This window comes from Pelodiscus sinensis, chromosome 3 (assembly GCF_049634645.1).
Source record: "Pelodiscus sinensis isolate JC-2024 chromosome 3, ASM4963464v1, whole genome shotgun sequence".
Classification (NCBI taxonomy): domain Eukaryota; kingdom Metazoa; phylum Chordata; order Testudines; family Trionychidae; genus Pelodiscus; species Pelodiscus sinensis.
This window is the reverse complement of record NC_134713.1, coordinates 193,506,220-193,528,691: the sequence shown is the minus strand read 5'-3', so window position 1 is coordinate 193,528,691 and position 22,472 is coordinate 193,506,220. Positions and strand designations below refer to the sequence as shown.

Sequence of the window (22,472 nt, the reverse complement as noted above, 5' to 3'; positions counted from 1 at the left end):
ATCCAGAACAGGGCTCAGGAACAGAGACGACACAGACACAGGGCTACAGCTAGCAATGTGATCGCTGCAGCTCCCTTTTCTTGGGGGGGGGTGTGTCAGGGTTAATAGGCAGGGACTGGGGACACTAGCAGGGAGAGGACAGGAAGGGCAGGGTATGAAGGGAGGTGCAGTATAAAGCCAAGGTGAAGACTCTGTGAGAGGCAGGCAGGAGGGGTCAAGCCAACAAGTGCCAAGTGTTAGTAACTCAGTCATCCGAAGAAGTGGGCTGTGCCCACGAAAGCTCATGATCCCATCGACATGTCTTGTTGATCTATAAACTGCTGCCAGGCCATTTGTTGGTTTTTTCTGTAACAGACCAATTCGGCTACCCCTGAAACGTCTCAGCAGCGTTAGTGTTCTGCATTTCCTGCTGCTCCAGGGGCAGGCAGGGGCTTTGCCCTGAGCCGTACCTCTGGGGGAGCGGGATTGCTGCGTGGGTCCCCACAGGGGCCTCTCCTGGAAAGGAATTTGATTCTGCTCTGATCAGGATACATCCTTTCATGGTTCCGCGTCCCCAGGTCCCTCAGGCTCCCTTCAGGTCTGGTCCTAACGGGCAGGTAGGTGGGACTGGTCTGCCCTCTGGCAAGGCAAGACGGGGGCCAAAGATCTTCAGGCAGGACAGAGAAGAAATGAGGACGTGTTACCGGGGCAGCCCCAGTGGTGGCTCTGTCCCTTTGTTCTGAATTCTACAATCTCCGGGCCTGGGCCTGCTCCCCTTTGTCGTCAGTGGCAACCCCCTCTCTGAGCAGGACCAGTTTTCTTTTCTCTGCAGAACCGTCAGGTGACTGCGTCCTTCCAGACACCCTGCTGCCTCCAGACCCCCCTCCCGTTTCATCCCCGCGCCAGCTTCCTTGGAAAGGGCCCGCTGCTTTTGCCGATCGCGTGTTACATTTGAGATCTGTAACCTGGGGCTTGCCTGGTTTGTAGAGCTAATTTCCTTTGTGAAAAGGGGGTCTTGTGCAGGTCTAATTAACAGCAGCGGTCAAGGGCCTGATTTCCAGCGCCAGGAGGGGCTGGGCGGATCTCTGAACATCAGGCCTTGAGCTTTTCCATGTCGAGCAGTGATTCTCAAAAGGGTGCGTGAAACCACTCTGAGAAGCCTGTTAACTCGTCGCTCCGGGGTGTTTATTTACCAGCTCTGCAGCCACAGAGTGTTTCACTGCGTGCAGCCAAGGGGAGCCCAGGAAGCGGTGGGTGGGCCAGGCTGCCACTAGGGTTACCAGATGGCTTCAAAAAAAAATACTGGACACACTTGATCTCAGATGGGGGAGATGATGGGGAGGCATGGCTGGGGGAGGGGGAGAACTGACTGGCCAGGGGGTGGGACTGGGGGCAGCGGGGCTGGCTGGAGGAGATCGGGGAGGGGGGAAACTGACCAGTGGGAAGCAGGGCTGGCTGGGAGGGGGGAGTCAGGGGCAGCGGGTCTGGCTGGGGGAGATCGTGGGGGGGCTGGCTGGTGGGAAGCAGGGCTAGCCGGGGTGGGGGGCCGGGGGCAGCGGGGCTGGCTGGAGGAGATCGGGGAGGAGGGGAACCGACCAGCGGGAAGCAGGGCTGGCTGGGGGGGGAGGAGCTGGGGCAGCGGGGCTGGCCGGGGGAGATCGTGGGGGGGCCGGCTGGTGGGAAGCAGGGTTGGCAGGGGTGGGGGGTCGGGGAGAGCGGGGCTGGCTGGAGATTGGGGAGGGGGGGAACTGACCAGTGGGAAGCAGGGCTGGCTGGGAGGGGGGAGTCAGGGGCAGCGGGTCTGGCTGGGGGAGATCGTGGGGGGGCCGGCTGGTGGGAAGCAGGGCTGGCAGGGGTGGGGGGTCGGGGAGAGCGGGGCTGGCTGGCGGGGGGAGAGAATCGGCCAGCGGTGAGCGGGACTGAGCTGAGCACACGCAGATCGCGGGGCGCTGCCTGTCCCACGCACGGTCCCGGTGAAGCACAAGCGAGTGGGGATTCCCTCCTGCCCTGGCCCAGCCCCACCCCTCACCTCGCGGAGCTGCGTGTCGCCTGCCTGGTAGACACGCTCAGGGGAACGCCGGCGGTGAGCTCAGTCCATGTGCTCTCGGCCACTCCTGCGCGCTCAGCATGCGGTGCTGTCATGCGATGCGCATTGGAGAGGAATGGCTGCCCTCCCTCAGCCAGGTGCCGTTCTAGCTGCTTCCTACAACCCCTCCTGGCTCTTCCATATCCGGACTGAGCCTTCCCAGCCTGCCCTCCGCCAGCCCTCCATCTCCCCTCACTGCTGGCTCTAGCTGAGCCTGGGGAGTGCTTACCAGCTCTCCTGCCTGACACAGTTGCTAAGGTCAAGGGAAAAGGGAATCTGAGAACCGACAGGCAGCGCCAGAATGGGTTAGAGCAGCCTGGGGTTGCTCTAACTTGTGCCAGCTGGCAGTGGTCTCGCTAGGCACTACCTGGAATAGGCAGAGCACAGCGCGCTGCCGCTGCTCCCGACATCATCCCGTACAAGGAGCTATACTAGGAAGGAAACAGAGGAGCCAGCTACCTTGGCTCTACTACAACCATAGGGGACTTCCCCATGTGGGGGGTGGATCCCAAGCAGGGGACCTGAAGGTGGCATCTCCTCCCTTTGCGCTGTGTCAGCAGAACAGGGCAGGGACTCTGCCCCCAAGTATTAATTGTGACCCCAGCCCCGTTATTCTGTCTCCACAGGAGTAGCTCAGCTCAGCGCTATGTGCACCCAGTCCCCTCAGGGCTCACACATGATGGATGCACCTGGTTCCCTATAGCACTGCACTAGGAGACCTCCCGCACTGGTCACCGCGAGGACAGACGTATCACCGCTCCAATCCGCCTCTGCCTCCCGCCGAACACGATACCATGGTTGGGAACTACAGTCCAGCCGGCATTGAGCCGTGGGGGCGTAGCGCACTCATCCTCCTACCGAACCTGCATGCCACTTTTCATCACCGGGTCCCAGAGTCTGTCCTCACCACGCCCCGCAGCTCAGCAACGTGCGCCCAGGGCCAGGAAGAGACACGGGACAGTCCGTTTGCAAGAGGCACTGGAGGAATCTCTGAGGCTCGGGGCTTATTTCAGGAGTTCCAGTCTAAACAGGATCGCCCAGCCTTGGCAAAAATCACAGCTTGCATTCCTTCCATGCAGCACACAGCCCGCAGGCGCCAGAAGTAACCAGCTAACAGGCCTGCTCTCCCCAGCGCGCCTTGCCCTCGGCTCTGGGGAGCAGAACCCACCAGGCCGAGGAGGGTACGTCTACGCAGCCATGTTATTTCGGAATAACGATGCGAGCGTCTACGCAGCTAGCCCAGGATTTTGAAATTATTCCGAAACTAGCTGGAGTTACCTGGCGTTGCTGGGTCCTGCCCCCCGCCGGCTGATTCGCTTCCCCCCCACCCCCACCAGACCTACCTCCTTCCAGCCAGTTCTTCTCCTCCCAATCTCCCCTGGCCAGCCCTGCCCTCACCGGCTGCCCCCGCCCAATCTCCCCTGGCCAGCCCCGCTGCCCTCAACCCTCCCCCCACCAGCTCTGCTTCCTGCTGGTCGCCCCTCCTCTGATCTCCCCAGGCCAGCCTCTCTGCCCCCCACCAGCTCTGCTTCCCGCTGGCTGCCCCTCCCCCGATCTCCCCTGGCCAGCCCCGCTGCCCTCGACCCCCCCGACCAGCCCTGCTTCCCGGCCCCCCCTTCCTCCCGGCCAGCCCCATTCCCCTCCCAGCCGATTCCTCCCCCACCCCCATCAAGTGTGGCCGTGGGGGTTTTTTTAGACTACCTGGGAACCGTAGCTGCGGGGGGCAGGGCAGGGCAGGGCAGGGCAGGGCAGATGCCCGAGCCGTTGTGCGCGTGGGGGTGGGGTGAGTCCCAAATGGTGCTTTGGGGCTGCAGGCAGCGGGCACGTGACTTAGGGTGGGCGGGGCTGCTCCTGCAGCGCAGTGGGGCGGGTTATTTTTGATTTTTACAGGTTGAAATCGGGCTTGATCGGGTCCAAAAGTACCTTAAACCCTTCTCCTAGAGGAAAGGTTCTCCCATGCAAAGTTTGGCTGCGGTAGGTCTTATCGTGTCCCAGTTCTTAGAGCACAAACATACAAACATTCTCCTTTATGTATTAGATAACAGGCGGCTTATTTCGATCCACGAGGAGTAACACCTCTCCCGAAATAGCTATTTTGGAACAGTGGTATGTGGATGCTCCACGGCTGCTATTTTGAAATAGGCCATTCAAAGTAATTACTCCCCGGTGCCTTCTGGGGCTCTACATCGAGGTAGCACGTCCACATTAGGGGAGCCTGCCTCGGACTCATTTCCTGGCTTCCCTGCAGTGCGGACGCGCTATTTCGAAACAAGCTATTTCAGAGTATTTCTTCCGGAATAAGCTTTGTCTGAAATAACGGTGCCGTGGAGACGCAGCCGAAAAGAGCCGCCCCGGCGCAGCGGTTCACAGCAGTGCTGCATTGAGCCTGATTCTCATTTACACTGAGGACCCCGGACAGCAGCACGGCGGCAGCTTGAAGGGGCTTGACAGTCACATCAATTATTTTTGTGTCCATTTAAGGCACCGTGGCTTTGCTGGAGCAGCCTGAAGGGGCCTTGCTGTAAACGAGGATCGGGCCCTTTGTGTCTGGTTCCTCTAATACAAATACAAGAAGAGGAGGAATAAAGGGAAGTTCCCTGCTTTTCAGTTTCTCCAGAAGCTTGTCTGCTGGTAAAATATTCCCCTCTGAGGCGAGAGGGAACCTTGCAGGCCTCCACCGGTACATGGGGACTTCGCCCAGAGGGAGGGACAGCACAAAGGCCAGGAGCCAGTGCTCCAAAAGAAGGAGGCGGGGAGGACTCCATGCCAACGTTATACCTAGCACAGATTACTTCCCTGTTGTGCCAGAGCATCCGCGGGCATGCTGGGGAGGGCGAGCAGGGTTAAAGCTCAGCCCCCTATTCACTGGGGTAAGCTGGGCTCCGGTGTATGAATTAGTCACACCGCACAGTATCAACGGGCGGCCTCAAAACGTCTCTATAACCCCGTTCACTTCCACTACGTATCCCACGACGCCTGGCACGAGCTGAAGTAAGTTTTGGCTGGCGTAGGTCATAAAACCGTCAGGATCAGAACATATGGGCGCTTCCCCCAGCAATAGCGAGGGAGTTACCCTCCCAGACCAGCGCTGGAATGTCTCCTCTGGAGGGGGGCAGACGTATGACTGTTCGATCCTGGTCCCAACGTAGCCATAGCCGGTGCCTTCGTGCCCCTTTGGCACATGGAACGCCTGAGTTCAGAACGCAGAGATAAGAGGGGCACAGGTCCAAAGCGGACAGGGTCAGTCTGGTCCCATTTGGTGCAAACAGTAGCTCTTCCTGGTAAACAGGTTGCATAGGAGAAGATGGCGCAGGGTGGGCTAACGTTGGGAGCACAGCTTCTGCGTCAGGTGAACTTACCAGTGCTGCACCTGACGGCTTCTCCGTAGCTTAGCACTTTGGCTCTCCCTGCGTGCGCAGTGCCTTGTCTTGACCGTTAGCAGTACACCAGGCTGACGGGGGTTATGTGGACTCGTGAATAGATTGCATGCCGAACCAAAGAGCCGCCAAGCAATTGGTCATGCGGCTGATCAGTATTACCTACCTTTGCCCACAGCTTTACCTGCATCTGCAGTGGCCCGAGGCGGGAGGGGTTGGTCTCTCTTGCTTGCCACTGCCCACAACGTGGGATGCCCAACACCAAGATGGTTTGATCTGGAAAAGGTAGAGGCCACACTGGGTCTCCTTAATCTCTTGTGCAAGCAGCATCACGATGTGCATGCACCCGCTTGTGCCACAGGGCAGTGCTGCAGGGGGTGTCTCCGCTGCCCCGGCGGGCTATTTCTGCACAATATTCATCCCTCTGGCTGGGAAGCAGATAACTCAAAAACCTCCCCGGGGTGACGACATGTCCAGCGGTAGCCCAGAGTGCCAAAGGATCGACTTATCCTCTGAGTCCTTGCTCACGCCCATTCCCGGGGTTCTGCCTTTCCCTGGCTCTGGTGTCGCAAGCTCTCGGGACCCGCTTACATCTACTTGACATCGCTGACAACTGTCCCTAGTGCAGCATAGCAGCCGGTCTCCGTGTGTGTCTCCCCTGACTGAGCTCCCTCTGGGTATTTCTAGGCCCAGGTGTCTCTGGGGTTATCACCTGTCCCGTTTAGTCCCGCCCTCTCTGGCCGAGAAGCACCAATGGAATTGCTTTCCTGCTGAAGTGAATGGGACCAAATTGGCCTTTCTAGCCCGCAATGGGGTTTCACCCCATCGCAGCAGGAGGCCAGAAGGTGGCCCAGGGGTGGTCCCTGACCCTCAGTCCTTGCAGAGCGATTCATTACCGCTGGTCACACCTTTTCTGCCCAAACTGGTGTTTTGTGGTTGGAAAATTGGGTTTTCGAGCTGCACGCTATCTCTGAGGCGCCGGGCCTGCTGCCTGTGGAACGTCTCCATTTTAAAAAGGGGATGCCCAGCACCAGCATGGTTTGATCTGGAAAAGGGACCTCAGGGAGCCTCCGGGGAGCCGTCGCTCGGTTGCCTCATGAAGAGCGGAGATGAAATCTGACTTGGGAGTCCAGCCTGTAGAGGCACCAGAACTGCAGCTGCTAGGAGGCTCTGCAGCACCATTTCTAAGTCTAACTATTTCAGTTTGGGGCCAAACTATTCTCATTTGGGCTGAAATGTCTATGTAGTTGAATGTCCACTGGGGGGGGAAATCACATTTTCCTGGAAAAAAGTTAAGATAAAATCTTTTTGTGTGTGGTTAGGTTGAGGAGCCCCGAATTCAAATCCCTGTTCCAATGAAACAAAAAACAGGACTGTGTAGCACTTTAAAGACTAACAAGATAGTTTATTAGATGATGAGCTTTCGTGGCTTATTCATGAAGTGACCGCACTAAAAAAATAGCAAAAGCCTCTTTGTTGCATGGGGGCATCGTTTTGCTCACCTGGATCTCGATGAATAAGCAGAAAGAGTCTTTTTCAGGCTGAATATCATGCGTGAGAACTGTGAAAGGAGGCAGTGACTCATTCACCGGGGGCACAGCAGGCAAAGAGAGACAAGCGGCTACTAGGGCTTGCCTGAAGCTTGGAGCTGTTTGATGTCCTCCCAGCAGCCAGGCCCAGGTTTTCCTTGCACGTCTGGCTCTCACAGCTGCTCCCCTCCAGCTCGGCACTCACCCTAACAGCTGCATGTCCTTTGCCACGGGGAGGGAGGACATACTGCAGCTCCGGAGGCTGTCCCAAAGGCTCGTGGGCTGGTAGCAGTGTGTAGGCTGGCCCAGGGGGTGGCAGCATTGTCTAGCGCAAATGGCACACACCATGAGTCGGGAGATGTTGGCGCAAGCCCCCACGCAAACCTGTCACACACCGGCAGTGAGAATTTGGGCAAGTGGCTTCCCTTTTCCACGCCTGTGTTCCCACCCTCCTCTTTGCCGGTTGTAAGACTGGCAGGGCAGGGAGCATCTCGTTACATGTGCGGACTGGGCCTGGCTCAGCAGGGCGCTGGTCTCCGGCGGGCTGCTAATGGTATCACCTCCGACCGATGGGAGCAGGTCGGGGCAGCGGTGTACACACACGCCAGTGAGCTCTACCGGCCAGCGGCGGCATCTGAGAAAGCAGCAGCAAAGACCTGGCTCGGGGCCAGCTAGTTCACTCCCAAAGCGTCAACTTCCCAACCACTCGCCTGCCAAACAGGCGGCAAGTCCGTTCCTTCCGTGCGCCTGGCTGGCCCAAAGGCTGTGCCAAGGGTCCACACGCTGCAGGGGCACCTCCTGGTGGCTGGGTCGGGGACGTTGTCCAAATCTCTTAGCTCCTGGGCACTTTTCTTAGTGCTGGTAAGGGAACCCCACTTGTAACTCCAGGTTCCAGCCCAGGGAGCCTTCGGCTTTCCACCTAGCTCTGCTCGGTTTCAGACCCTGGTGCTGTGGTCCCTGCCTCCTTCCAATCTCATCTTTCTATCTCTGCCTATGCCTCAGTTTACCCCTGGAGCTCCCTCAGCTCCCTGATCTCCCTTCCTGGCTTATATTCCACTTCCACGTCCCCTTCAGCTGCCATTGGGCTGTACCAAGCCCGGTTTCCCCCAGGGACAGCATCTAAGCTTAACTGACCCCCACACTAACCCCGTCCGGGCTTGTGGGGGTGGACACCTCGTGTTGGGATCGGTGGGGTGGGGGTTACATTTTCGGCCACACAAGTATTCATGAAACGACCGTACTAAAAAAAAACGGCAAACGTCTCTTTGTTTCACTGGGGCATAATTTTGCTCGCCTGGTGGTGCGGGCTGTAACGCCAACATGGCAGTAAAGCTCTCAAGCAACACCGGGAAGGCAGCTGTCCAGGCAGCGGATACACCGATCCGCAACAGCCGCACCTCTGATTTCCTACTGAGTCCTAGCCATGACTGCTCTGCGGTTGTTTCCCTGAGAGTTGTGGCAGGCCCCTTCCCTTGCTGATGCTGCTAGGCTAACTGTGCATGATAACTCCTGTGCTTGCCTCGTTAGGAGCCAATGTCCCACCCTTGTCTGCGCAGGCAGTTGGTGCTAGCTCCACTCCTGAGTCCCACCCCCATGGGACCATGCAACCGCCCTCATGGGGGCTCAATTTCCACTATCCCCCGATCCCAGCCTAGGCCTGTTAGAAGCAGGCGCCATCGTGGTGCAGCGGGGTGCTGTTACGGCTCCTGGCACATGCCCAGAGAAGGTACGTAAGTATTCTGGCTGGAATGTTCAGCGGAACACGACTTCCTGTCTTAGAATTCCGAAGCGGAACTCTGAAAAGCCCGAATTCAAGGAGACAAAGAAGGAGTTAGAGGCTTCTTGCAGACTGACTCAGTGAACACTGCGCCCCCAAATGCCTTAGGTCCCTTTTAACCCCCCGAAATGTGCATCCATGATCTTTGATCTGTAGCTGTCCAGGACCATTACTGGCAACATCATGCCCTTCCTTCCTTCTCTCTTTCTCTCCTTCTTCCCATCCATCTATCTCCTTTGCTCTTGCCTCTGCATTTCCTCAATCCCCACCTACCAATGGGCTTCCCTCCTCTCTGCCTACACCCTGTCCCATCCCATCCGTTAAAATTACGAATGTTAACATCTTCAAGTGCCACCATCTGGCGGATTCATGAAGACAGCAGTGAGTCGGTGACAATCAGTTCACATCAGGAAGGTTTTCACTGCAGTCATGAACGCTAGAAACATTCCCTTCTGTTTCCAGCTTGCATCTGGCTTAGGGCAAGTCACAGAGTCTCAGTTTTTCCATCTGAAAAATGGGGATAATTATACTGCTCTCTACAAAGTGCTTTGAGATCTACTGATGAGCAACGCTATATGAGAGCTCGGTATTCTCTTTGACCTGTTGTCATGGTGTTGGCAGCCATCTAGCAATCTTATCACTGCAGTCTCTGAGGGTCTTTGGTTTGGGAGTCACCCCAGTTGGCTATACAGCCTTTTAGCTGTTCAGGAGCATTATTTCACAGGTGCTTGGCCTATAGCTGATGAGCATGTGGGGGATTTCACCACATGTTCCAAATGTTATACTCCCACACAGCCTAGGCTGGGCAACCTGGTTGGGGTCTTTTGGTTCAGTAGAAGAGGTGACTGGTTTGTTTTCAGAGTCCAGGAGAAAGAACACCAATATGACACATTTCAAGACTGGGGTTTTTAAAGATGTCTGATGGAGTTTTGGATCCTGAAATCCCATGGGAGTTGGGTGCCTGGATTTACAGGGTGGAATCCATCTGGTCAGGAATTATAGGGTGTGTCTAGACGACAGGGATTTGTCGACAAAAGTGGACTTTTGTCGACAAAACTATATCTGCGTCTACATTACCGCAGCGTTCTGTCGGCAGTAAGTCGACAGAACGCGGCAGTGTTGTGGACGGCGGTAAACTCATTCTACGAGGAATAACGCCTTTTGTCCACAGAGTTCTGTCGACAAACGGCGCTATTGCATCCACACTGTGCTTTGTCAAAAGAGAGCATCTAGACTTGCTTTGTCGACAGAACTGGCTGCAGTCTAGATGCTCTTTGTCGACAGAAGCTTTGTCGCCAGTTTCTGTTGATAAAGCCTCTGTCGACAAAAGCCTGTAGTCTACACGTACCCATATTTAGCAGCTCGGCTCATGCAGAGGGCCCCAGCCCATGCAGTTAAGCAACAACATGATAGACTCTGTTGCAGCTCGTCATTTCCTTGATGTGGAGTTGAAATCCGGGAGGGCCATGGGCCAGAAAAGCTGACGTGCGGGGTTCAGATTGAAGCTGCATTTCTACTCAAACCGTGGTAGCATTTGAAGCCTGCTGTTTCAGGAGTCTGGCAAAACAAAACTGGCCCAGATGTGGTGCTGGGGACAGGGCAGGCAGAACATGAAACTGACAGACGTGCCCAGCTAAGAGCCAGACACTGGCTGATCCGATGCCCGTGGAAGCCGGTGAAAGGTTTCCCAGTGAATAAAGTCTCTAATTTCCCAGAAATGTGGTAGCCAGAGCGGCAGAGATTTCTAGAGACATGTACAGCGTCTGTTGTGTGGGCTACTATCCACCAAGATTTCTCCCCCAGCTCTTCGATTTTGCAACAGAGTCCAGAATGGACCAGGGGCTATTTAGCTATGGAATGACTTGGTCTGACCACTCCTGCCTCTCTGGTTATTAACACAGCGGCTCCAAAAGGAAAACCTTAGCCACGGCCCATAGCATGATTGCTGACATTCCCCCCCCAGAGACATGGGGAGATGGCGTGGGTAAGAAATGGGATGGCTGGAGACGGGGTCAAGCGCAGACCGAGGGCGTGTGGGCGACCTTGCTTTGTTTTCACACGCTCGCCTCTCGTCTGAGTCTGGCGCCGCTGGTCACCGAGTCACTGGCTGCGTCAGGACCATTTCGTCCTGTGGTGGAACCACTGACCCAGGCCGGGGGAGAACTTTGAATCCGTTCCAAAGGGACTGAGTGGGGCCGTGCGAATCCTTTGGCAGGGCCAGGCAGGGGCCGGCCTGTGTGTCAGGGCAGAGCCAGCAAGAGGGACAAGGAGGACAGAGGCAGCTGTGGAAAGTGTGAGCGCTGGGTGGGTGGAAAGTACCTGAGTTAGGGGGAAATGTTTCAGATTTCAGATCTGATGTCCCATTTCCAAAAGTGACTGTCAGTGGAATATAAGGGTTTTACTTTTGCCAGGGCTCAGCTGAGCACCCCTGGGTTTGGTAATCCAGAGCCCGGCACCCCTGTGGTCCCAAATGGTAAAGCCCTGGGTGTGTAGGACACAAAACTGTCTTGAAACCCCTTTTCCCCATCTTCTCTGGTCTGCTGCCTCTTCTTTGCTCTGGAGACCCAGCACAGAATCAGGCCCATCATGGGAAAGGCGAGATCCTCCTGCCTTCATCACATGACTCCAGATCCTGGGGCCTATGCACCTGCCTACAGTGCTGGTGCCTGAATCCGGCTGCAGAGCGGGGACATCTTCTCCGTCCTGGAATCCGGCTGGAACAGCTCACGTGCCTTTGGCAGTGGGGGAGAACCTGACGGGACAGCAGCTCACAAGGCTCAACCCAGCAGGGGTGTCCATAAACTCGTCTCTGCGAAAGCCTGACCAACGGAAAGCAAAGGTTGTTGCCGCATGCCTGGCGGCATTAAAAGGGACATTGTTAATAATGAGGAATGCGGGATTAGTGACTGGTGTTAGCGCAGGAGAAAGGGATTATGGAATGAATGGCCATTAATGGCAATCAGTCAGAAAGTGCTCTGAATTTTCTTTTGGGTGCATTGACAGCCACCCACTGGGACGATTTTTGTCTGCCTAATAATGAAGGGAAATAGGCTCAGGTGAGAAAGAAAGATCAGCCGAATGAAGTGAGCAGGAAACCCTGGGTTTTCTGAGGACCCAAGTCAAAGCTCACTGAAGATCATCCACCCAACTGCACTCTGCTTTGGCTGACAGCCAGCCTCAGTCGTTCCTCTTTGGGGTGACCAGCTGATTATGTATTGGTTCAAAACCTTGAAAAATGTATCTTGGAATGAACAGCCTTCATCCATGGCATCTTATTGTAGCACTCCTCTTCACTTCCCAAAGGTGATGCCCAACCTCTTGACACGATGGACATTAGCACTGATGTTTCGGGGTGCGGAGACCTGTGCTGAACAATTTCAAATTATGCCACGCACATGAGATCCACTTCCCCAGTTTAGTAATTGGCTGTCTAAATTCTTCCCTGGTAGAGCAGGCAAAATCCAAGAGTTGTGCTCTCCTCTGAATGTCTCCTCTGAAGGTCATTTGAAATTAGCAACATCGGACACTGCAGCTGTATCAAAATGCAACTTGAATTTTCAACAGTGATCAGTGATTTTGGTAGAGCTTGTTGGACATTTGAAACCTGCAGATCTCATTGGTAATGGTTTTTGCAATCTATTGATGAAAACTGCTATTATGTGCTGTAATAATTAATGGATTTCTCTTCTTTGCAGCTGAATAAGTACAATGTTGATAAATATACTATTAGAATCACAGAACACTAGAACTGAAGGGACCTCAAGAGACCACCAAGTCCAGTCAACTGTCCTCATGGCAGGACCAAGCACTGTCTAGCTCATCCATGACAGATGCCTATTAACCTGCTCTTGTGATGGAGATTTCACAACCTCCCTAGTCTATTAGAAAACCCGTCTTACGGTGGTAGACCCGTTTTCTAATAGACAAAATTGACTCTGGTCACTTTGTTTCTTGAATTTTAGCAGGGAATAGCCGAGCTGTGATGGAATATTAACAAGAGACAGCGTGTGTGGGTGGAATTTCTGCCCTGGATTTTTCCTTTCAGATGGCACAAGAAGACCAAAAAAAAAAAAGTGGAAAGAAAATATTAACAACATAATGTGACTGATTTACTTCCGCATCCAGCTGTGAAACTTCTCTTTATTTCTTCTATAAATAACCCGTTTTAGAAAAGAGGAAGGATTGAAACCATAGTGTCTATGTATCATCAAAATGAGTCGGGCTGTTGAAATAAACAACTTTGTGTTAAGAGCTTTGATCCTGTAAGTACATAAGTCTGCAAATACGTGTATACACGTAAGAGGCCAAAATCCCCCGTTACATGTATACAAGACTTCATGGTGGGACTTCCTTGTTTATCTGGGGTCTTTTTTGTGTATGTTCGGTTTATCAGGGAAAGGAGGGACGGTATTAGGATATGGTAAAGGGAAAGCCTCTTCCGCACAAACAATTCAAAAAAGGTACGCAATTTGCATACCTTTTTCCGAAAAAGAAGTGTAGCTTAAAGATAGCCTATCACACTGCGCTACTCCTCCTCTTTCACATTATCGGCAAATACTAGACCTAATGAAATAGTCTTTAAAACAAAGCTTTTTGTAAAAATGGGGAATGGGCTTAGGACTCATAAAACTAACAACCTAACAGCGCCAGCTTAGATGGCGGCTAATTGTACATTTTCTAGCAAAGCGATGTCAAAACCTCTTAATGTTGACCTGGTATTATTATTCCAGCGGAGGGCGTTTTCGGAACACAGAGCTGCCCCCGTGCCAGATCTCTGCGGTGGGCTTGTGAAGTGGTCAGCACACCTGTCGGGGTCAGGATGAAGCCATCAAATTAATGCCACTGCAGGCGTTCAACTGATGTCTGAAGAGCTGACCCAGTGAGGGCTTAATCCAGCGCTAATGAGGGTCAATGGCAAAGCTCCCCTTGACTTCAGTGGGGCAGGATGAGGGTCCGGGCTACGCCTGGGCTGTGTAAGTGGGTGCTTGTCAGACCAGGTTGTTTCTGCCCCACTGATTGGATGACTGAAGTTTTTCTCACTGGAGAAAACCGGCGAGGAATATCTCAGACTCTTGCTCAGGCGGGAGTCCTCTTGTTCTCAGGGAAGCAAGAAAATCGCTTTGGCCCACACACTGGAAAGTACCAAAACCCAGCTCCCCCAGGAATGTTTCGTTATCAAGAAATACCAAGCCCTTGACACCAGCCTTACCAACAAATTGCAGAGGCTGTCAAGACACGTATTCCGATTCATTAAGCAGAAACGTTATATTGATAATTGCTATTCACTCATCGGATAATATGATCGGTTACTCAGAAAGTCCCGTTCTGCGACTCATGGGCATGTAGGACTGGAAGGGACCTCAAGAAGGCATTAAGTCCAGCACCACTATGTGAGGAAGCACCAAGGAAACCTAGACTGTCCCTGATGTGTGTGTATCCAGCCTGTTCTCAAAGCCCTCCACTGAGGGGGATTCCACAACTGCCCTTCGAAGCCTGTTCCAGAGCTTATCTGCTGACAGGAAGGGAGGCAAGGGGGCAGTTGCTCCTCCGAGGTCTGTAGATTTAAAAGGGCGACTGCTACTGTGGCAGCAATGGAAGCTGGAGCCCCATGTGGCATGGTCCGGTGGCACTGAGGGCTGGCTGGGGAGTGTGACACAGTCTGGATGGCGCTGAGGGCTTGCTGCCCTCGCCCCGTCCCTTCCACACAAGGCTCCGCCCTTTCCATGGGCCTGGAGCTGAGCTGCCCCACATTACCCAAGGCTGGGTGAAGTCTGTCGCCACTCCAGCCCAGGTGTTTTTAATCCTGTGTTCTAAAGGACTTCCCAAGGATGTGTAACCCAGCGGGTGAATTTTCCTCTATGTTTTCATGCAGTTCCATTGTAGTTCAATAGTGGGGGTGGAGTGGTGTGTGTGCGTGTGTGCAGTGTGTGTATGTGCATGTGTGTAAATGCGTGTGTGTGGTGTTTGTGTGTGCATGTAGTGTATGTGTGTGTACGTGATGTGTGTGTGTACATGCATGTCTGCAGTGTGTGTGTGTGTGCCTGTGTGTGTGGTGTGTGTACATATGTGTATGTGTGGTGTGAGTGTGGTGTTTGTGTGTGCATGTAGTGTATGTGTGTGTACGTGATGTGTGTGTGTACATGCATGTCTGCAGTGTGTGTGTGTGCCTGTGTGTGTGGTGTGTGTACATATGTGTTTGTGTGGTGTGTGTGTGTATGTACGTGCATGTGTGTGTGTGGTATGTGTACGTGCGTGTCTGTGCATGCAGTGTGTGTACATGTGTGTGTAGTCTGAGTGTGTAAATGCATGTGTGTGATGTGCATGTGTGTGTGTGTGCACATGTACACTTGCAACTTCATACCCTTCCCCCTAGGCAAAATAAATCTTTCTTTGAGGTAGAACCATTTCCAAATTGCAGCTGGCTCACAGGTTTGAATCTGGCCCACTGGGATCTGTCTGCAAACGACTGCGCTTTGCAAACCGACACCTGAGAAACATGTCACGTTCTCGGTTCCCCTCCCACCTCCCCGCACAGGGTATCAAAGGACCTAAGTCATTTCTAATGAGAAATAGCTGGGTGCCCAGTCCAGCCGCAGGAGAACATGCTGTTCCCAGCCCTGGAATGCTTCACAACACAGAGGGTTTCACTTCCCCAGAGGCAGGCAGAGCCTGGGGCGCACACATGTTGAGTTGGCAGAATGCGTGGCCCCCTCGGTTCGGGGCTGGCATGTCTGCTGTCAACAAGGCAAGTTACACGGACGGACGGACGGACATGCCCAGACTGATTTCCGCCCACCGCCAGGCCAGCTGTTCCCACGAGGTCGAGGGCAGCCAACAGGGATCCCTCCAAAGAAAGGCTTAGCACAACCATTGAGACGACAGCCCCAGGCCAGAGATGAATGATCGATCACCCCCCCCCCCATTACTGCTGAGGTGTTTAGTGACTCACATACTCCACACCCCCCCAGGGCAGAGAATCCCCGCCCCCAAACTCCTCCAGTGAGCACAGCAGAAGTGCAGGCGTCTCCCTAACGGAGGAGGAAGGGGGCAGTTTGGGCTCATGTGGAGGGGAAAGGTGGCCTGACTAAGCCAGCAGCTTCTGGGAAGTCCACCTGGAACCATCTACCACACAAAGGGCCTTCTGGGAGTAGGGTTGCCAGATGGTTTCTGAATAAATACCAAACAAACAAACAAAAAAAGGACCCCGAGAGTTGTTAAGCAAAAAACAAAACAAAAAACAAATGAGTGGTGGCCCCTTTAATAAATGCTTTTGGCCATAACAGGTTGCAGGTTGCTGGCAGCCATCTTGTCTCACAGCATGGGGCCAGACAGCGCTAGGGTTGCCAGGCTGCCTCCGTATTGAGCTGGATAGCCTGGGATTTTCCTGGCTGGGAAAAAAAATCAGAAAATACTGGACAATTTAGGTGTCCGATATTTTCTGAATTTTTTTAGCAGACAGTAGGTGAAAAAAACAAACTGTCCAGTTCAATACCAGGCACCAGGCAAGAGTGTTCCTGGGCTTCCTGCCCATTAGCCGAACTGCCTAAACTTTGACTGCAGCCCTGATCCCTGCGCAAAGCCCCCTCTCTGGAGTGGTTCTCCTGGTGCAGGCAGGGGACCATGGAGCAGCGTGTGTGGGAGCCAGTGGCTGCTCACCAGCTCCGTTCCAGCGTTCACCCCACACTCCTGCAGAGCTTGTCCTGCCCAGGCCTCTCCAGGAGAGGTTTTTGCAGGGCCGCAGGAGAGCAAGCAATGCAGGCCTAGTGTCCCTCACGTCTGGAGGCGCCTCTGCTCCACTGAGCTTGCTACTCTCTGTGAGGTGCAGCAGGTAGGAGGACAGAGCCCACAGCCAGCTCGGAGACTCGCTCTTATCTGTAGACACTGGCCTTTTTTTATTTGTCTGTTCATCACATTCTATGGAAACATCCGACTCTCTGGATCAGACTTTGGAATCCACTTCTGCGAGAGATAAGAACGGACCACGGACCAGGCCACGGCTAGCACTAGGGCCCTGATCCAGCAAAGCACTGACGCACATGCTTCATTTTAAGCTCAAAAAGAGTTCCCCTCAAGTCCTTGGGACCACTTGGTTAGAGTTGAGGACGTGCTTAAGCCATTTGCTGGACCGGGGCGGGATGCAAAACTCATTTCCTCAATTTAGTTTAGTCCCAATCATTTCTTTGAAGACACTTAGTCAAAAGCAAACTGATAAGCCAAAAAAAAAAAAAAAAGATAAGGAAGGCAAATATTTGGAGATGGGCATGTCCTTAGAGACAGACACAGACAGGCCTGGATTTTTAATCCCCTGGACTCTAAAGCTCTTAAATTCATTCAATAAGGTCTAGTTTCATTCCGTGCCCTTTGTTTTCATTCCCTGATGTCTGTCTGGGTTTTTGTCACTCTGCCACGCCTATGCTGTGATTTTACCCCCTGGGGTAGCCATCGCGGTGCAGCTGCACCAGTGCAAACCCTTTATCTTGATGATCAATGCGGGTGCAGCGTGATTCGCACCAGTGCAACTCACCCCAAAGGATGCTACGCCCGGGTAAACCAGGCCTGCACGGCGGTGTGCACTGGTGAAACACCAGTGCAGCCAAGTCCTGGGGTAGCATAATGTCTCCAACATCCTCCCTCCCCTCCAGGGCTGTTCAGCTCCACACTGCCCAAGTGCAGACTGTGTATTTAAGGCATGGCTGGGCCAGGCCTTCTGCAGTTATTTTAGGGGCCACAACTCACTGTGGCATCTAAAGGAGGAGGTGCAATTGCTTAGAGACTATGCATGGGCGGTGGTGGGTAATGCAGGTAAGGGAAGGCATTGCCTCTCCAAAAATGCCAGCACTCCCCAGATGCTGGAGCCACAGCATGGCAGCCTGGGTCCCTGGCTGTAAGGGAAGGCTGGGGCTGGGGTGCAGCAGCTCCAGCCCTCCAGGTGGCCAGGAAGGACTGGACTTGGCTTGGGCGAGGCGTGGCTACATGGGAGAGATGGGGGGAGAAGGATGCTGAAGGGGCGGGACCTCAGGTGGAATGGGCGTGGCTTGGGCCTGCCTTCCTCAGCTGGGCCTTCACCAGCTGCCTACACTCAGACTATGGCTGAGATTTCATTAGAGCCAAAGGTAGATGAGATCGAACTAGAGAATGTAGAGAAGTTCACGTATCTGGGGAGCAACATGACATATGATCTAGACCAATGTTTCTTTTTAAGACCTAGGAAGTTATTGAGAGAAAAAAAAAAAAGAAAAAAAAAGGGAGGGGTGAGGGGGAAAGTTATTGAGGGGGAAAAAAAAGTCGCCAGCCCCTTTAAGGGCAGCCATTTTTTCTCTGCGGCACACCTCCAACTGCCTCACAGCACACCGGTGAGCCGTGGAACAGTTTAAGAAACACTGATCTAGACTGTAAGAAGGAAACAGGGACGAGAATAGCGAAAGCGAGAGTGAGTTTGAAGGCAATGGATAAGATCGAAGTGATTAGCTTAGGAACGAAGTTGAATGTGATTAGCTTAGGAACGAAGCTGAATGTCTTGAAAACGTGTATTTACAATGTTGTATGGATGTGAGACAAGGGTGATAACGAAAGATTCAAAGAGAAGAATATTGGCGTTCGAGAGGAGTTGCTCTAGAAAGATCCTGAGAATAGGATGGATGCAGAAGGTCACCAAGGAGGAATGATATAGGAAGATACAGCTGAAAGAGAACCTACTGCAGAAGGTTATACAACGGAAGTTACAGCTGTTCGGGCATAACTGCAGAATGAACGATGAGCGAAAGGTTAGGACTCAGGTATTCGGCATAGGAGAGGCAGACGCCGCAGAGAAAGGGGAGATGATTCAGTAGATTGGTGTGGAGCTAGTCTGCAGAAACGGAGCCGCTCCACACTGGACAGGGAAAGATGGAAGGAAATAGGGAGAGAGGCATCGGACACCAATGGGCATTGAGCTCATGGTTGTTGATGACGATGAAAACATTTGGATCGGACTGAAATCTAATGGGAACTGGGTGAGGCCCAAAGGCTTTGAGGACCTAGGCCTGGCTGATTTACTTTCTTAGCCCATCCCGACCCATCTCTATAACATTTGCTAAGTAGTGCCTCATATTTAAATATATAAAGAGAGAGCCTTGTCCCTCCCCCCGCCCAGGGAATGCATGTTCTTGGGGAGAACCCAGCAAGGGGATTCATTGCATTCCTGTGTCCATCTGTCTGTCTCCTCCTACGAGCAACAGCCTTTTGCTCAGTTCCCTCCCTCCACTTCTGGGTCCTGAATAGAACTGGGCAGGAAATGGTTTTCCTCCTGCAGACTTTGTGAAGAATTTCAAACCGTGTTCTCGATCCCATTGGGACGACGCAGAGACCTTTTGAACGTCTGTTGCCCAAAATCAGAGCAAAGAGTGGGATTCTTCTCACCCGCACCGGGTCTCCCACATCCCCACAATGTTCCTAGCACGATACAACACCTGGGCAAGATTAGGGCTGTTCGAGTGTCACCAACTAACCGTTTATCAGTTAATGGTGTCAGTTACAGTCAGCCGGCACCCAGGACGTGGCTTCACGGGGGCAGGGCAGCAAAGCCTCCTCCCCGGGAACCGGGTAGACAAGAGCCGCCAGCTCCGTTGGAGGTGGCATCGTTATTGCCGGGACCATCAGCAGACTCATTAAACTGACCCATGGCATTGATTGCCGCAGTGCCGATTTAGCCCGTAACGTGGCCATGACCCTCATGTTACATTGTCTATTCCCATCTTGTATTTAACAGTAACGCTTCGAGTCAGTTCCCCTGCCCTAAAGAGGAGCTCTGTGTAGCTTCGGAAGCGCGTCTCTCTCACCAACAGAAGCTAGTCCAATTGAAAAAACCAGTTCCCTCACCCACCTTGTCTTTCTGCTATCCTGGGACAGACACGGCGACACCACCACTGCCTACAAAAGTCAGCATCAGTTACATGCTAGATTGTTCTCAAGGGACGTGTGTCGCCGCTGCCTTGCACCTATGTAAAGCAGGAGGAAAATACTCTGAACAGCTGACTAGGTGTGTTCTATTCTACTCCCAGCTGGTGGCATATTCCTGACTCCGTGCAGGGAGGGAGGCAGAGATGGTAGGAGCCTTGAGGGGCTCCCAAACTGCCTCTCCCACCCTGAGAAAGGCTGTCAAGAGGATCAGTCTGATGAAAAGGAACCCCAGGGGGCTGCAAATGTCCAAAGTGGAGCTGGGTGGGGCATTTTGAATGCCATGAACTGTCATGGAAAAGCTGATGCATCAAAGCCAAACCCTTTGGCAGGGGTGTCCTGGTTTCCACTCAGTTTTTGCGGAGCAGGGTTGTGAGGCCAAGGGCTTTCTGGTCGCCTCTGATCAGAGACCCAAATTGAAGCCTTGAGCTTTTCAATCCGTAAACAGCCATTTAGGGAGCACATGCAACAGGCCTTGGGTCCGTTCCAATGCAGAACAAAAAACAAAGTTCAAAGCCTCAGACTTTGTTGCGAAATGGAACCCTCGCCTCTGGCCAGCTCTAGTTGGAGGGCCCTGGGGGAGAGGGGATCCGTTTGCATTATTAAAGCAAAGCCAGCGGGCTAGTTTTCTCTAGGAAATTCAGGAGTGCAAGAGACCGACCTTGAGGAGTTGTATGAGCTGATGTGATGTTGCACACAGCTCTGCAAGCAGCGGGAAGTGCAAGTCTGCAAAGCACTCAGTCAAGAAGGGCCAAGTGAAAGAGGCCGGCAGAGCCTCCGCTCTGGTCTCTTGTGCGTCGGCATTACGGTACAGTTCTGAATTACATAATCGCCTACTATTTCTTCTGCAGAACCTCATTAATGCAGGGCAAGATTTCTTGCTCTGGAGACACCGTCTCTTAGATCTAGCCCACCCTAGACCGTGGAGTGGCAGTTTACACAAGCAAAAGTATGTTTGTTTGTTTTTGTCAGAAAACTTATGCCTCTTCTCTGACCACAATAAGTTATACCAGCAAAAGGACTTTTTTTAAAATTTTTGTGGGTAGGAATGCAACTAGGCTGCGTCTAGACTGGCAAGCTTTTCCGCAAAATCAGCTGCTTTTGTGGAAAAACTTGCCAGCTGTCTACACTGGCCGCTTGAATTTCTGCAAGAGCACTGACTTCCTACTGTCTGAAATCAGTGCTTCTTGCGGAAATACTATGCTGCTCCCGTTCGGGCAAAAGTCCCTGAAGGGCCAGTGTAGACAGCTCAGATTTGTTTTGCGCAAAAAAGCCCCAATCGCGAAAATGGCGATCGGGGCTTTTTTGTAGAAAAGCGTCCTGCCAATCTAGACGCTCTTTTCCACAAATGCTTTTAACGGAAAAGTTTTCCGTTAAAAGCATTTGCGGAAAATCATGCCAGTCTAGACGTAGCCCTACAATAGGGCTTTGCCAGCATTGCTGTGTCAGAAATATGTGTATGTAGGGGGGAAAGGAATCACACCCCCTAACCAATAAACTATGCCAGAAAACTTTTAAGCCCATACCAAGCCTCACCTTAGAAACAGCCTCACAGAGATTGCGGAAGCAGCTTGTGGAGTACTAGGTTACTCAGTCTGTCAATATCTCACAACACTGCCACCCCCATGCACGCAAAAAAGAATTCGATTAGCTTCCAAGTCACGGTACGTTTACTGGGGGCTGAGCATTCTGGATTCCCATTTCAACTCCCCCCCTCCGCCACCGTTCAGGAGGACTGGACATTTACGGTCTCACATCATCACATGACTCCAGGACTGGGAATTTAAGAAACAAAATATTGCAAGATCCACGATTGATTTGGTGTGTGCATTCTAGTTGAATCCTCCCTTTCTCCAGATGGCAGACAAGCTACAGCTGGGCAGTTATGGGAGATGCCTCTTGAACTCTGATCTATTGTCTCCGCCCCCAAGACCTGCAATGAAATTGTGAGAGTTGGCAACACACAGAATTTCTGTGCATGGATTGGATGATGATGTAGTTGCTCGATGTTGTTATGTTGCGGGTGGGGTGGCTCCCAGCATGCCTGTCTCTGACCAGTGGGCCACCACAGATCTCGTCCAGACTCAGGGTTTTTTTTTCGAAAAAAGTAGCCTTTTTTCGAAAAAACGTCCCCTGCGTCTAGACTGCAGCTGCGTTCTTTCGAAATTAAATCGAATGAACGCGGCTTTTCTTTCGACGGCGGTAAACCTCATTGCACGAGGAAGAACGCCTTCTTTGGAAAGTGCTCTTTCGAAAGAAGGCGTTCTTGACAGCAAACAGGGCTTTTTCGAAAGAGAGCATCCAGACTCACTCGCTGCTTTCTTTCGAAAAAGCGGCTTGCACCAGAGCAAAAAGGCAAGGGGGAGCCCCGGGAAAGGACACCAGAGAAGGCCTGGTTAGCATGACTCTGACGGGGAGCCATTCCTTTGGGCAGCATGCTGGCTGCCAATGCAGGGGTGGGATCGGGAGCAGGGAAACTTGCTGTGTCCAGGGAAACTTTACACGGGGCTGCCCGGGGCAGTTTCATCCCGACTTCGATGGCCGATGGGGGGGGGGGGGGGGGATCAAGCGACCCTTGTAAGTGGCAGGGAGAAGAGAACTGACCTGGCCCCCAGCGGCCCCTTCCCACGACACGTCCCCTGGCGGCCTGTGCCCGGCGAGGGGACCCAGAGGCGGCTGGCTGGGCGGGGGGGCTCGGGCGGGGCGATCCGTGGGGCTGGCCAGGGCGGGCGCAGGGGGCGGCCACGTGGGTCCGGGCGGGGTGGGCCGTGCCCGCCGGGAGGCGCATA

At 53.3% G+C, this 22,472-nt stretch overlaps 1 long non-coding RNA gene across 2 annotated transcripts in view; it reads right to left on the bottom strand.

Annotated features, from left to right (window-relative positions):
* Nucleotides 1-22,472, bottom strand: part of LOC112545069 (uncharacterized) — a 211,993-nt gene that overhangs the window by 6,373 nt on the left and 183,148 nt on the right. Inside the window, exons 1-2 of one of the 2 annotated variants that reach the window (XR_012903050.1) lie at nt 22,288-22,415; nt 21,431-21,616 (exon numbers count right to left, since the gene is read on the bottom strand). This is a non-coding gene — a long non-coding RNA (uncharacterized LOC112545069). Of the gene's footprint in view, nt 1-21,430; nt 21,617-22,287; nt 22,416-22,472 lie in introns of those variants that run through there. The other variant, XR_003088483.2, reaches the window with a different exon arrangement.